A 14,278-nucleotide genomic window follows, 5' to 3' on the forward strand; every position below is an offset into this window, starting at 1 on the left:
ACACACGCGCGCGCGCGCGCGCTTGAGTCGCTCCTACCTGGCCAGCCGTGAGCCAAGTAATGGGGCAAATGAAGGTGGGCCGCGTCGGGCAAATTCATACCCTACAAGGAGTCTGTTTACATGACTTGGAGGCAATGACAAGAAAAACTGACCAGGACTCCAGGAAAAGCCACAGGAAGGTGTGCCCTGATTTCCAAACAGGGGTGGGAGAGAAAGTGACCTGGCTTAATTCTTGGTTCTTCTCCTTCCTGCTGATGGCTCTGGGTGAGTTGTTTGGCTCTGGGCATCCTGGATGCTTTCATTTAAACAATGGGTTTGACCCCGCCTGCCTCACACGTTCTGGCCCCACATCATAATTGCCTGCCCTGTATTTAGAATTCTAACCCTCTACTGAATTCTAACTCGGGAGCTGACAAAAGAAACACGAGGGAAGTGACTGCACCAAGCACAGACAACATGCCCTGGGAGCACCCCGGGCGCCCAGCGCCGCGCGAGGGGAGGGCTGGGGGCCAGAAGGTCGCAGTCACTGTGCCAAAGAGCCGGCCATCCAGCCGGGGAAACAAGCACCCGGCCACTTGATCAGCCTGGGGGAGCTATCAACTCTCCCTGGAAAACTCCAGGAAGGCCTCAAGGAAGAGGTCCTTAGGCCAAATCTATAAAACAAGAGGCAGGAAGAAAAGGCAAATCTCCAGACAGAAAGCCCATTGGCGGCTGCCTGGGGGCAGGGGCGGGAACAGAAAATGACAGTAAATGGGCACAAGGGAGCTTTCTGGGGTGATGCAAAGGTTCTAAAACTGGATTGTGGCGACGCTTGCGCAATTCTGTAAATTACTGAAAAGTAGTGAATTGGACATGTTTGAAATGGGTACGCTTCATGGTATATAAATTATATCTCAATAAAGCTGTTAGTTAAACAAATCTTCCTTTCAAGGATGAGTAGGAGTTTAGCAGATAAAGAAGTCTGGGTGGGAGAGAAGAAAAGCGGGCGCTGGAGCAGCCCGGCCACCCTCCCCCTCACAGTCCCGTCTCCCCCCCACAGACACCTGCACCCCTCCCACTGCAGCTTAGAAGATCGGACCCCAGAACCTTGACCCCCTTTGCCCTAGTTGGGGTGGGGTGGGGGGCGTGGTGCTTCCCTGGGGCACTTGTCAAGGTCTGAGAAGCCCTCAGATGGGCTCTCAGGAGACGTGGGTGGTCTCCCCAACCCCCAGCCCAAGCCGGGCTGTGGCCGGAAGGAAGCCTGTGTCCAGCTTCCAGAGTCCTGCTCGAGCAAGGCACACGGCAGGTGTCCAGAAGAACACTGACTAAGGAAGAGCATGAACTGGGGGGGGGGGGGCCCGGAGCACAGAGTTAGATGACAAAATCTGTTTTCAACACCGACCTGATGGCAGCGATGACTGAGGAACTGGAGGCCGGGCTCCAGGATACGGGACGAGAAAGCACTACTCTGCAGAAGAGGAACCGTGGGGACCGAGAGGAGGGACCCGGGCAACAGAGGACTGACCGATTTACGGACAGAGAAAGAAAGGGAAAGAGTTCAGACACACTCAGGAGATCTCCAGCTGTCATGAACAAGCTGGCTAGAGTCCTTCATCATAACAGGTAAAAAAAGACCGGCTTGGAGGTGGAGGGGAAGTTCGGGGCTCGGTTTTGATGGTGTAGTTGCGTGCAGCCTGCACCACGGCGTGGGGTCCGAGCACTGGGAGAACTCAGGTTTGCTCACCTGCTGGGAGCCCAGGTTAAAGGAGAGCGCTTAGAAGGGGGCCTGACTCAGGGACACCTCCCTGGCTGAAAGAGACACAGAGAGAGGGACGATTTCAGCTGCGGCAACAGGGTACTCAGGCAATCATGGAAGACTTCCAGGAGGAGAACCGTGCACCCCCCAAAGCCTGCCTCCTGTCTGCAGAATCATGACAGTTCTATCCATGGAGTACATTGAACTGTCTCTTAGGCAAGGGTCGCAGACCCATCACTCGCTCTTCAGAAATTTACCCAATGAGGCAGGGACGGCGGAGGCCAGCACCCCACCCCGTCTCCTGGTTTCCTGCCAATCTGAGCTGTACCTCAAGAGCTGAAAAGAAACCGATATCTGGAAAACACAGCTGCTGGATTAGCAGGTGCGGGGGGTGGGGGGGGGGGTGCACTCGGCTTATAAAGAAAAATGAAAAGAGCCCCAAGAAGACACCTCTGCCCACCTGCTGTTGGCAGGGGAGGGTTGCAACAGGGAGAAAGCCTAAGATCTCCCCGAAAGTGTCTTTAGTTAGTCATGCCTCATAAATGCAGAGATATGAAGCTCTGCCTCTGAAATTCAATTATACTTGAAAGGACATGGCCAAGGCAGGGTTCTCTTAAAGGATTTACTGTGCTTTTCTGATGATAAAAAGAAAAAAAAAAAAAAATCTCTAGACTTGCTCATCAGCACCTAAGAAATGTTGCACCTGTCAAACTGTATTGATTACCTGAAGTTACATTAAAACCCATGCCACTAGGTTGTTTTTTTTTTTTTCTGGTGGAAAGTACTTTGAAAGAAACATCTTCCCCCCCATAGAGCAAGAGTCACGGAGACAGCTCCTGAACCCCCTCTGCTATCTCCATATACAATTACCGGTCACCCCCTGGTTGGAAACTTGACCCAAAGCAAAGAGCACGAGAGCTGTCTGAGATGCATCGAGGGCACAGCCTCGCAGGTGGGCATGAAAACGCCAAAGAAACCCAACGAAGACTGCGGGAGAATGGTGAGGCCCAAAGTAGACAGAGCGTCATTAAAGGCTACAAGTGCCCTCCTTCCACAAGCACAATGACATTTGGGGCTGACACACTAGCAAAATACGCTTAATCCCCCCAGTCAAGCCTGGGCTGGCGACTCACAAATTGGAAGCATTATCCCGTAACAAACAAGCTTGGTTTAGGGCTTCCTGGAATGCGAAATTCTAACACAAACCTGATCCCGATCTAGATAAAATTTCAGCTGCCAAGCAGCTTACTCTTTGGTGCCAAATACACTCTGGGGCTCCTTAGTCCTATCCAGGATTATCACCGGTTCCTCAGTGACCTGAGCACTTTACCGCTTAGGAGAGGCAATACGAGGTCTTAGAATAAGTTTGAGGGAAGGACCGTAGGCGTGACGGGGAGACAGAGTGCCTAATGCACAGATGCACACTAGGGTATTTTATGGGAAAAGGCAACCTTTGTAACCGTGCACGCGGAGCCCTGAAGGTAGCGGGTGCCAGCCGGGGAAGAGAGTACTTCTGCCTTACTAAGAGCAAACTCCGCAGCATCTCCAGGTAGAGACAGAGCTCAATAAAGACGAAGCCCACATGGGGGCTGTGCACAAAGGTGAGTCCACTCCTTGGGGTTCAAAAGCTTGCATTCCGAATTCTGCACGGCCCAGTCAGTGGCCAGAGAGCAGCGTTAGCATAAATTCTGGAAGAATGAGTCCCAGCTCCTTTATATCTCTTAAGAGTTTCCCTCTAGAGGGTTTGTTGGAAATGAATGGATACCGGCCAGCGTTTGGGCAAATCTCTGTTCCTCTGGGGTTTAGACTTGTTCCTGCACAAGTCTGAGCTTCCAGCCTTCTGATTCCCAATGCCAAGTGTCCCCCACGATTATCACACGTTGACATCTATTTTCCACCTTACAAAAAGCATCAAAGCGGAACCCAAAGGGAGCAAGCAAGGCTAAAACGCCCCACATCGAACCACATCCCACCGCAAGCAAGAGGCAGAGCCCCTGAGCCTTCCCTCCGGCACATTATCCAATAAAACCTCAAGAGCTCAGTAATTACAGGCGCTCGCAAAAGTGAAACAGAAATAGATCTAGGGCCAAAACACTGGTTTGCTTGAGATAAAGGGTGGCTTAAAGCAGAAAATACAAAACAACCACCACAACAACAAACAGGCCAGCTCGTAGTCTATCTTCTGATCTGAGAAAGCCAGCCTGATTTGTTTGTTTTGTTTTGTTTTGTTTTCCAGGATTACTGAATCTGATTACGGGGAAGAGAGCAGGATGCAGATGAAAGGCCCTTTTTTCCCTCTAGGATATAAAATCATTTTATGAAAACAGAAAAAGCAGGTTGCATTTTATGTGTGCCCCTGCCACCAAATCAGATGAAAACTTAGCTTAGCCAGGTCCCCTGGCCTGCGATCACCGCTGAAGCCTCGGCGGTCAGTGCTGGCAAAAGACAGAGCAAACGAGAGGTTTCGGCTCCCGTGTCATAAAAGCCTGCAAAGGATGCCAGCTTCCCGGAGCACACCCACCGAGAGCCGATGATCCCGGGAATCGCATCCCAGACCTCCGCACAGCCCGTGATGGTCCCCATGCCCCCGTCCCCAGTCCATGCCACTGCTCCATTTTGAGAGCCTCACGCACCATGAGGCTGGCCGCTCCCCTGGTGAAAGGTTATTTGTTTTCCTGACTGGGGAGGGTCCTGAGAGGAAGAAAGAAACCACGGCGATGGAGGGAAGGAATCACCAGCTCTGGGAGAAGGCAGCAGGGCAGCGCGGGCCAGCTGGCCCTGCTGGGTCTGTGCTGCGGTTGGCAGGGCTCTCCCCGAGATGGCACCGTGGTTAGAGGGTGTGCACATCCACTGATGGCACCGTGGTTACAGGGTGTGCACATCCACTGCCGTTCAATGTTACATAGTAGTAGGTTTCAAACTAAATATTTTACACATTGTGGTGTGGGACTAGGAGGAAGGGTCCCACTGAGCCTCGGCCTGCTGCGGAAGGCTGATCCAACAGAACCCCAGTTGCATGGGCGGGGCGGGGGGGGGGGGGGGGTAGGGTCGGATGGAATCCAATGCCGAGGCCCAAGGCGGGACTCGCCGTCCTGGCAAACAGCCTCCTCTAGGGGGAATGGGTGTTGGCCGAGAGTAAAGGGGTATGGCCTTCAGCTTGACGAGGCCAGGCTGGGATGCCCTGGGAGCCCGAGATTCACGTCTGCGGGGAGCTCCACTTCACGCCCCGGCTGGCAGACTGTGTGAGATGCTACAGCCCCGGGGACTAGGCACTTGTTGAACAAAAAGGCTCCCGACTCCAGCAGCCGCCGCCTTTGGCCAGGAGAGGGACCCCCAGCTCGGGCGCTGGAGACTTCGCTGCGGGGCGCTGCGCGCTCCTGCACACCCGAGGCGGCGCCGCCCGGGAGATGCGGCGAGCAGGCGGCGCACCCAGCAGCCTAAACTTTCTCGAATCTCGGTGCTTCGCGGTTAAGTTAGGGCCGTGAGAGAGGCACAAAACACGCGCGGGGGGCGGGGGATGTAATAGCCCCACCCACGATGAAGGGGAAAAAAGGATTTAAAAAAGAGAGAGAGACGCTAATTCAATTAACTTAGCACCTACTATGTGCCAAGCACCCGGCCAAGACCTATCTTTAGCGCGTTCTCATTTTAAATGTCATGACATACCCCAAGGGAGGAACTGTCCCCATTTGATACAGAACCAAATCTCAACCAGAGAAGGTGGCGTGTCTGGCCCAGGTCGCAGTGCGGGTCACGGCGATACCAGGGCTCCTAACTCAGGAGCAGGGCTCTCTGTCCGTCGCCCTTCCGCCCGTAAGGAGGGAGCGGATGGCCACCGCGCCAGCCCCCTACGCTGGCCGGAGCTCACCTGCCACCCACGTGGGCCGCGCGCACCTGCCCCCCCCCCCACCCCCGCGGGCCAGCCAAGGCTGCCCCAAAGGCCCGCACTACCTCCCTCGGATCCCAGCTGTCTCCCAGGGCCCTGGAGCTCCGCACTGCGCCGGCCGGCGGGGGACAGAGGGCCCCGCACGCAAGGCTGGACGCCCACGCCCACCCCGCCACCCGCGCCGCACGCGCAGCCGCTCACCCAAGCCACCCGCCCCGCACCCGTCCCCACCAGCAACTGCGCCCGGACACACAATTCCACAAACGCAGCCCAAAATGTGCACACCCACTGCACACACGGATCCCCACGAGGACACGCCATTCCAGGGACACGCCACCGACCTCGGTCACCCACAACTCCACCACGCAGACAAACACAGGCACCCCCAACACACACACGCGAGCGCGCGCGCACGCACACACACACACACACACACACACACACACACACTCACGCACGCAGAGAGCCCGATCGTAGCTCACGCCAGTGCACACGCCGGCACTCTCCGGAGCCCGCAGCCCCTCGCTACCCTACCTGCTCCGCAGCAGGACGCGGTCCGCCGGCTTCCCCAGCCCAAGTTCGGCGCCGCGGGCGCTGGGGCAGGCGCGGGCCGCTGCCCGGGACGAGCGCGCCGAGGCCGGGAGGGTGGCTAGGAGCGCGGGCCTCCGTGCGCCCGCAGCCTCCGCGCCGGCCCTGCGTTCATCGCCTCCCAGAAAAACAAAAGGAAGCCGGCAGCGAGGGAGGGAAAGAGGTGGAGGCGCCCGCCTGTCCGCCGGTCCGCCCGTCCGCCGCCTGCGGTCGCCTCGGCCCGCCTGCCAGCGCCGGGAAGGAAGGGACTCGAAGGCGGGACCCGGAGGCGGGGGCCGGGGGCGGAGCGTGCGGCCGGGGCTGGCGCTCAAGTTTCCAGCGGACCCACCCCCGTCTCGACCACGCCCCCGTCTTGCCCCCGCCCACCTACCCTGCTTGGGTCGCGCCCCCGTCCCTAGCCACGCCCCTTGCTGGCCCTGCGGCCCGGGGCCTCAGAGCTTTCCGCGCCGGCCCCTCGCGGCCCTTTAGCGCACTCTCCGCCCGGCCTAGGCCTTAACCCGGTCCCGTGTCGGCTGGATTTCGGGGCAGGACCGGGGCCGAGCACCAGTTCCGCCTCCCTAACCCTTGGCCTCTGGCCTACGGGTGTGGGAGAGGCGGGGAGGCGGCACCGGGAGGGGCCAGTTCCGCGCCCACTCCCCCGCCTCCCCAGTCCTCTGCAGGAAGTGTAGCCCTTTCTGGTGGCCCAGAAAGGGAAGAGGCTGGAGTCGCCCCAGGCCATCTCCCGGGGCTCTCTGGCATCCTCCCCGCCAGCCCCCCCGGGCAGACAGCACCAGCCTTCCCGCGCCTCTTTCAGGGAAGAACCGAGGACACCCGAGTTCCAGTTCTGGTTGCCTTTGCCAATTCCGGGCGGGCGGTTTGGGCAAGTCCCTTCGACTCCCGGCCTTGGTTTCCCCACCTAGGAAATGGACGGGAGGAGGAGCAGGCTTTTTTCGGGCCCTTCCCTCCCAGACGTGCTCTGGGCCTTCAGTCTCTGCGGAGGAAGGGACTTGGGGGAAATCTCCTTTTTCAGGGACCGGTGGCCCGGGTGTCAGGGAGAGACAACCCCATGCGTCCTGCAGACTTCCTCAGTCCCCCTCCGAAGGCACCCGCCTGGGAGAGAGGGAGTGAGGGACTGTGCTTCCCAGAGCCTCTCCTCCCAGTAGCTCCTGAAGATCTGGGCCCTGGAAAAGCAAATATATACACCCACCCACCACCACCCACCCCAAACATCCCCGAAGAAAAGGTAACCACAGAAACAGCCATGAATGCGGAGCTGGGCGTTAGTGTTAGGCTGAGACAGTCTGTCTCTCTCGCGTCTCTAGGGGAAAACGCAAATCCTCCTCCACAAAAGTGGTGAGTGAACTCCCATCACACAGGAGGCTGCAGAGAGGAATGCTGGTGGGTGGCTTCGGGGGGGGGGGGGGGGGAACAGGGTGGGCCGGCAGGCAAGGTGGTCGAAGCCCAGGCCCCTCTTGCGAAGCCCAGGCCCCTCTTGCGGCAAGCAAATGGCAAAACCACCCCAGAGGCATTTAGTCTCCTAGGCAGCCCTGCTGTGGGGATTAAATGCGATCATTACTGAGCTGTCAGCAGCAGGGGGCCGGGGTGATGTCACAGGGAGCCACTCTGGTAGCTGGGGCACCCTCTTTCCTTCTCAGCAGACCAGCAGCCACGGTGATGCAGTATATCCACGCAGAGGGTAGGGTTACAGGTGAGACGCCTGCGGTCACATGTCAAACCCAGGCCCATCCACCAGGTTCGACGGGGTAAGTCACGTTCTGCTGGGGTCACACGTGAGGCTCACTTCTCAGGTTGCAGTTGGAGGGCTCGGGGAAGGCTGGTCACGAGCATTGGGGAACTCCAGCCCCTTCCAGCTGGAGATTCCAGCAGAATCTCTTCCAACTGGAGATTCTTCCTTCAGGACTTCTGAGGACTCCGCTGACCCCTTGACTTCCAGCCAGCAATAAGAGAAGAGACAGTGCCAGCTGGGGGTCGGGGGCCGGGGCGGGGGGGAGGCGGTCACTAGGATCCAGGCCTGAAGGAGGCATACGTCACATTGGCCTGCATTCACTGACCAGAGTTAGTCACGAGGTGCTACCTGGATGCAAGGGGTCCTGGAATTATAGTCTTCCTCTGTGCCCGGGAGAAAACGGCCGTTTTGGTGGGCACATCGTGACGTCTCCTGCCACAGAATCAGAGCACAGTTTTCCAAAGCTCAGTCACAGGACAACAGACAGACACACACATAAAGCATGAGAGTTGTTGAGATTTGAGCCACAGCTAGCTACGATCACCCGCAAAATCAGCTCGTGGGGAGAGGGTCAGGGGCCTTGAAAGACAAGGAGGCGGGGAAAGCTTCACCCAGGGTGAAGCAGGGTGGAGGGGGAGGAAGCTCGGGGAGAGTGAGAAAGCAGATTTGCTATCAGTGGACCTCCGGGCCTTTGCCTGGGCTGTGTTCTGTCCCACCCATCTGGAACCTCCCTAGCCCCAGGATCCAGTTCAGATTTCGCGTCACCCTCTGACCTCTCAGCTCCTGTGCGTTTCTCCCTTCCCTGAACTTCTAGAGGAGCGTCTCACTTCAAATGAGCTACAGCCTGGTCCTTTCCTTTTGCTCTTTCAGTCACGCCTTATCAAGCTTCATGGAGGGAGGGCATGCAGTAGTTACTTCATAAGTACTTCTGAATTTGATAAACTGGTGTAAAACGAAAAGCAATTTCAGGGTATGGTGCTCTGTCACTTTCCCGGGGCTGCCATCCCGAAGTGCCACAGACTGGCTGGCTCAAACCAAAGACATTCCGTCTCAGAGCTCTGGATGCCGGAAGGCCAAGGTCCACATGTCAGCCAAGCTGCGTCCTCCCGAGGGGTCTGAGGGGGAATCTGTTCCGGGCCTCTCCCCTGGCTTCCGTAGCCTCGGGTGTTTTCTTCGCTTACAGACGGCTGTCTTCCTCCGTGTGTGTCTGCCTCTGTGTCCACATTTCCCCTTTTTTATAAGAACACCAGTCATATTGGATTAGAGCCCATTCTAATGACCTGCATTTGATCATGTGCCAAAGACCCCGTTTCCGAATAGAGTTCTATTCACAGGTACCGGAGATTAGGGCTTCAGCATCTTTATGGGGGAACAATTCCGCACATAACAGGTGCACGCTGTATATAATTTGTCTTCCATACCATGGCTGTAAACACTTAAAGTCGGGACTGATTCTGATTATTCTTAATAATATCTGACATAATCGTGGCACCCGGGTGGCTCAGTCGGTTACGCGTCAGACTTCAGCTCCGGTCGTGATCTTGCGGTTCGTTGAGTTCGAGCCCCGCATCGGGCTCTGTGCCGGCAGCTCGGAGGCTGGAGCCTGCTTCGGATTCTGTGTCTCCTCCTCTCTCTGCCCCTGCCATGCTCATGCTCTGTCTCTCTCTGTCTCTTAATAATAAATAAACGTTTAAAAAAAGTAAATAAAATAATAATGATATCTGACATAGTTTTATGACGTTACTGTTTCAGAAGCACTTTTACATATGCTATTTCCAACATTCTTAAGATTATTCCCACATTTTATAGATGAAGACACTTATACTTGGAGAAAGGAAATGTCCAAGGTCACATGTTAGTATCAGTGGCAGCGGGGTCTAAAAGCCGGATTCAGCGTCACTGTGCTGGGCCCACACAGGCTTTGGAAAAAACACTATAAAAACAAATTGTAGTACTTCAGTGAACTTGAGTGTGTATCCTCCTGGAGAGGCTCTTTCAGATACATACGGTTCTAGGTCATAAACCCGGGCTCCTGGAAGCTTGAGGGAGTGAGGCCCCATGGTTTCCAGGTCCTCTTTTGATTGGGTCACTCTGTGTCATTGTAATTACAGAGAGGAGGAGTGGGGCTGCTCCCTTCAGCTAGATGAGGCACCTAGGGCTGCCCACCCCCTACCCCCCAGCTCCAGAAGCTCAAACCAGGAGAAACGGTCAGAGAACTTATCGGCAGCACCAGCGGCAAGAAAGACTGGAATTACTGGATCCTGCCTCGGGCCAGTATGGATCCGAGGTGGGGACGTTGGATGATTGGCCATCTTGCTTACCCCTGGGACCCACGAGTGTTCGTGATGGCCACTGAGGCAGAGGCTATGACCCGCGGTTACCCAGGGAATGTGACTCAGAGGCACATTCCCATGGATCCCCCTTTCCCCTTCGTCCTTGCATGCTCCAGAGGGTTCCGATGAACGAGAGGGTCCCTCTCCTCGAGCGACTACCCCGCCATGGACTGAATCGTGTCCCTCCAAAATTCATACATTGAAGCCCCAACACCCCCCATGTGCCCGGATTTGGACATCGGACTTTATAGGAAGTAATCAAGGTTAACGAGGTCATGGGGCATCTGGGTGGCTCAGTGGGTTAAGCCTCCGACTTCGACTCAGGTCCTGATCGCACGGTTCGTGGGTTCGGGCTCCGCGTCCGGCTCTGTGCTGACAGCTCGGAGCCTGGAGCCTGCTTCGGATTCTGTGTCTCCCTCTCTGCCCCTTCCCTGCTTGCACTCTATGTCTCTCTCCCTCTCTCTCAAAAATAAATATTAAAAAAAAAAAGTTAAAAAAAATAAAAACAAATAACTAGCTGACTAAATAAAAAGAACATACTCTTCAGCAATCACGACTGAGCCCTAACCCAGGGCTCTGATTTCCTAATTTGTAACATGTGGATGTTAATGTCTCCCTCGGATTAAAAGAGGCAATGTATGCAAAGGGCCTATGGCTTGATAGATACGCCATAAATGATCAGGACGTTACCTTCAGTGTCATTGTCAGCAGCACTGCGCTGACGGACTCAGTATAAATGCATAAAGGAAAGCATCCTAACGAATCTCCGGAGACCTGGGTTCCAGTCTCAGTTCTGGCACATTCTAGTTGTGTCACCTGAACAGGACACCTAAGCTCTGGGAGTCTGTTTCCTCGGGAGTGAGTCGGGCTGCCCTCAGGCGACCGGGGCAGGGAAAGGTCAGACGCACCAGGGATGGGCAAACGGCCTGGAACACTGTGGAAGTGCCTGCCGGGGACCTGAGTGCTGACCTCGAAGTGGTCGCTCCCCAGGCAGTGGTCAGGGTGCACTGGAAGCAGCCAAGAATCTGTTTGGCAGGGCAGCGCTCCTGCTAAACCAAAAGCCAAACACAAACAGTGGCTTTGACCAAGGTTTCCAACCAATCTGAACCGGAAAAGACTGCTTGCCTTTCCAGCTCGGCTCCGGATGGCTTCTCTTCTGGGAAACAGGGCTCCTGGTGCCTGAGAAATGGGGACGCGCCAGCCCACACGGACGGTAGGTGAGTGTCTGCCCGAAACAGTGGGGCGGCTAACGAGCAGCGGAGGGAACACCCCTCAGCCCTGCGTGTCTCCGTTTCGCCTTCTGGCCGGCGGTCCAGACCCCAACAGAAAGAAAAGGTGACCCACGTACCCAGGCACATTTTTCAGTGTAAAAAGGCACAGGCAAAATTAATGTCAATGGCACATGTTTCTTTTTCTTTATTTTTAAAAAATTTTTAAACGTGCATTTATTTTTGAGAGAGAGACAGAGACAGAGTGCAAGTGGGGGAGGGGCAGAGAGAGACAGAAAGAGAGAGAGAGGGAGAGAGACAGAATCTGAAGCAGGCTCCAGGCTCTGAGCTGTCAGCACAGAGCCCGACGCGGGGCTCGAACTCACGAACTGCGAGATCATCACCTGAGCTGAAGTCGGACGCGTAACTGACTGAGCCACCCAGGTGCTCCAATGGCACATTTGTAAATTCAATATAGAGGAAATGCTTTTACTTCAACGCGCGGTCACTCTACAAGTTATGAATGAGATGTTTTGCATTCTTTTCTTCATACTAAGTCTTTGACGTTCGGTGTGCGTTCTGTATTGATAGCACGTCTCGATTGGGACCGGCACGATTCAGGTGCTTAGTAGCCATATGTGGCCAGTGGCTGTCACCTGGATGGTACAGATATAGAGCAATGGATCCTCAACTTCAGGGTACAACTGAATCCCCTGGGGTTGCCTGGGTCGCTCGGTTGGTTAAGCATCAGACTTCGCTCAGGTCATGATCTCACAGTTCGTGAATTCGAGCCCCGTGTCGGGCTCTGGGCTGACAGCTCAGAGCCTGGAATCTGCTTCGGATTCTGTGTCTCCCTCTCTCTCTGCCCCTCCCCTGCTCACGCTCTGTCTCTCTCTCTCTCAAAAATAAACTAAAAAAAAAAAAAAGGAATCCCTGAAGGGCTTGCAAAAACACAGATTGCGAAGCCCAGAGTTTATGATTCACAAAGTCTGGGCTGTTCCCTGAGAATCTGCATTTCTAACAACGTTCCAGGCGATGCTGCCACTGGTCAGGAGTCCACACTCCGAGTACCACCGGCCTAGACGGTCTTCTGAGGCAGAAGAAAGGTGCTTTATCATTTACGTCTGGGAAAGCTATCTCATTACAGTAAATCTACAGTAGTCAAGAGAGTGTGGTACTGGCATAAGGGTAGCTATTTAGATGAATGGAATAAGGTTGAAAGTCCAGAAATAAACCCTCACATCTATAATCAGTTGATTTTTGACAAGGGTACCGAAACAATTCAACGGGAGAAAGGATAGTCTTCCCAACAAGTCATACTGGAACCACTGGCTGGTCACTTGTACAAGAATGCATTTGAACCCCTACCTCACACCATTTACAAAAATTTCACTCAAAATGCATCCAAGACCTAAATGTAAGAGCTAAAGCTATAACATCTTAGAAGAGGGGTGCTTGGGTGGCTCAGTCAGTTAAGTGTCCGACTTCGGCTCAGGTCATGATCTCGCGGTCTGTGGGTTCGAGCCCCGCGTCGGGCTCTGAGCCGACAGCTCGGAGCCTGGAGCCTGCTTGGGATTCTGAGTCTCCCTCGCTCTCTGCCCGCTCATGCTCTGTCTCCCCCGCTCATGCTCTGTCTGTCTCTCTCTCAAAAATAAATAAATGTTAATAAAATAAAATCTTAGAAGAAAACAGAAGAATAAATCTTTGGGACCTTGGATCAGGCAATGGTTTCTTAAGCATGACACCAAATGCACAGGCAATCAGAGAAAAAGTTGACAAGATGGACTTCATCAAAATTTAAAACTTTTGTGCTTCAATGGGCACCATCAAGAAAGTGAAAAGACAACCCATAGAATGGGAGAAAATATTTGCAAACCATATATCTAATCAGGAACTTCTATTGCATATATATAACGAACTCTTACAACTCCACAACAAAAAGACAAATAACCCGATTTAAAAATGGAAAGGGAAAGGGGCACCTCGGTGGCTCAGTCAGTTAAACGTCTGACTTCAGCTCAGGTCATGATCCTGTGGTTCATGAGCTCAAGCCCCGCGCTGGGCTCTGTGCTGACAGCTCAGAGCCTAGAGCCCACTTTGGATTCTGTGTCTCCCTCTCTCTCTCTCTCTGCCCCTCTTCTGCTCATGTTCTGTCTCTCTCTCTCAAAAGTAAATAAACATTTTTAAAAATATTTTTAATTTTTTTTTAACGTTTATTTTCGAGACAGAGAGAGATAGAGCATGAACGGGGTGGGTCAGAGAGAGAGGGAGACACAGAATCGGAAACAGGCTCCAGGCTCTGAGCTGTCAGCCCAGAGCCTGACGCGGGGCCTGAACTCACAAACTTCGAGATCGTGACCTGAGCTGAAGTCGGAGGCTTGGCCGACTGAGCCACCCAGGCGCCCTAAAAAATTTTTAACTAAAAAATAAAAATGGAAAGGGACTGGGGTAGACATCTAAGGAAGATATACACAGGGCCAACAAGGGCATGAAAAGATGACCCACGTCATTCGTTGTCAGGGAGATACAAAGCAAAACCTCTGTGAGATTACTTCACACACTCTGGGGCTGTTGTCATCAAAAAGACGAACAATAACAAGTGTGGGTGGGGATTTGGAGGATCTGGAACCCACCCACGTTCATGGCTGGTGGTAATAGAAAATGGTGCGTTGGCTTTGGAGTGCATCTTGGCAGTTCTCCTAAAAGTCAAACATAGACTTACCACGTGACCTGGCGTTTCTCCTCCCAGGTACATAGCCGAGAGAATGGAAAACATATACCCACCCCAAGACTTGGGCCTGA

At 54.3% G+C, this 14,278-nt stretch overlaps 1 protein-coding gene across 1 annotated transcript in view; it reads right to left on the reverse strand.

Annotated features, from left to right (window-relative positions):
• HPCAL1 (hippocalcin like 1) overlaps positions 1 to 6,481 on the reverse strand; it is a 105,113-nt gene extending 98,632 nt beyond the window's left edge. Inside the window, exon 1 of the mRNA XM_045447746.1 lies at positions 6,156 to 6,481. The gene's annotated coding sequence lies outside the window, so the exon portion shown is untranslated. The remainder of the gene's footprint in view (positions 1 to 6,155) is intronic.
• Between the last annotated feature and the right edge of the window lie 7,797 nt (positions 6,482 to 14,278).

The sequence above is a fragment of the Leopardus geoffroyi genome, chromosome A3 (assembly GCF_018350155.1).
Source record: "Leopardus geoffroyi isolate Oge1 chromosome A3, O.geoffroyi_Oge1_pat1.0, whole genome shotgun sequence".
In the NCBI taxonomy this organism is placed as follows: domain Eukaryota; kingdom Metazoa; phylum Chordata; class Mammalia; order Carnivora; family Felidae; genus Leopardus; species Leopardus geoffroyi.